The sequence below is a fragment of the Salmo salar genome, chromosome 14 (genome assembly GCF_965601325.2).
Source record: "Salmo salar chromosome 14, fSalSal1, whole genome shotgun sequence".
Lineage (NCBI taxonomy): Eukaryota > Metazoa > Chordata > Actinopteri > Salmoniformes > Salmonidae > Salmo > Salmo salar.
Genome location: NC_138304.1, coordinates 96,589,798 through 96,591,484, shown reverse-complemented (window position 1 = coordinate 96,591,484; position 1,687 = coordinate 96,589,798). Strand labels below are relative to the sequence as shown.

The 1,687-nt window shown below is 41.1% G+C and overlaps 1 non-coding gene across 1 annotated transcript; it reads right to left on the bottom strand.

Moving 5' to 3' along the window:
* Positions 1–811: 811 nt before the first annotated feature.
* Positions 812–887, bottom strand: trnas-uga (transfer RNA serine (anticodon UGA)). The gene has a single exon. It is a non-coding gene; the product is annotated as a tRNA-Ser (tRNA).
* Positions 888–1,687: the final 800 nt, after the last annotated feature.

The following is a 1,687-nucleotide window of genomic DNA, read 5'->3' as shown; positions in this document are numbered from 1 at the left end:
TTGGGTTCTTGGTCACCTCCCTGACAAAGGCCCTTCTCCCCAGATTGCTCAGTTTGGCCAGGCGACCAGCTCTAGGAAGAGTCTTGGTGGTTCCAAACTTCTTACATTTAAGAATAATGGAGGCCACTTTGTTCTTGGGGACCTTCAATGCTGTAGACATGTTTTGGTACCCTTCCCCAGGTCTGTGCCTCGACACAATCCTGTCTCGGAGCTCTACAGACAATTCCTTTAACCACATGGTTTGGTTTTGCTCTGACATGCACTGTCAACTGTGGGATCTTATATAGACAGGTGTGTGCCTTTCCAAATCATCTTCAATCAATTGTATTTACCACAGGTGGACTCCAATCAAGTTGTAGTAACATATCAAGGATTATCAATAGAAACAGGATGCACCTGAGCTCAATTTCGAGTCTCACCTATTTTTGCTTTGTCATTATGGGGTATGGTGTGTAGATTGATGAGGGAAAAAATGCATTTAATCAATTTTAGAATAAGGCTGTAACGTAACACATTTTGGAAAAAGTGAATAGTCCTTAATACTTTACTAATGCACTGCATATTTATAAATTTTCCAATAACCCTACCATTCTACGCCTAGTTGGAGTAAACTAATGGACAATGCCACTTATGCTTCTACATATTATATACATTTTACAGACACAGTATATTTCACATATTTTGTTTATTTTTGGTCCCATCCTTCAACTCCATGCCTCCAATCTATCTCTGAACACCATCCAGTTTTGATTTCTATTTACATCATTTGGCAGACGCTCTTATCCAGATCGACTTACAGTATTTTTGTACTGGCCCCCCGTGGGAATCGAACCCACAACCCTGGCGTTTCACACACCATGCTCTACCAACTGAGCCACAGGGAAGGCCATAAAGACCACACTGATTCTCTGTCAAGTCAATCACAGGCTACCAAAAAGTCAATTGTTTTACATCACTGGGTATCATACAGATTCAACGTTTATTTAATGAGGACAAACAAAAACTAACAGACATTGGATTTCGGGGGACCGACTTGAATCTTAAAAAAATGAATGAAGGGTTGTGATTGGCTCCGATAGCATCTTTCTTCATTTGATTTTTTTTCTCTTCTCTCCTCCACTGGAAACCCATTAGCAATGTGTCTGAAATGCCTTGGACTGATTGCGGAACTCTTTTATATTGGCACAATTTAAAGTCTGCTCTTGTATGGTTTTCATATAGGGATAATTTTCAGTCTTTTCAAACGACTAAGAATCGGTGTGGCTCCTTACAGATTAAAAACATAAAACACAAAATCAAAACCGCTCACTCGTTTTCTTGATCACAATGCACATTTTTGAAGCAAACTGATAGGGGAGGGTACAGGTGTAGGTAGCATACTGATGGGGAGGATAAGGTGTAGGTAGCACACTGATGGGTGAGGATAAGGTTCAGTTAGCATACTAATGGGGGAGGATAAGAAATAGGTAGCATACTGATGGGGTGGATAAGGTTCAGGAAGCATACTGATGGGGAGGAGAAGGTTTAGGGAGGATAAAAATGCATGTAGCATACTGATGGAGGAGGGTATGGTGTAGTTAGCATACTGATGGGAGGATAAGGTGGAGGTAGCACACTAATGGGGAAGATAAGGTGGAGGTAAAATACTGATGGGTAGGATAAGGTGCAGGTAGCATACTGATGGGAA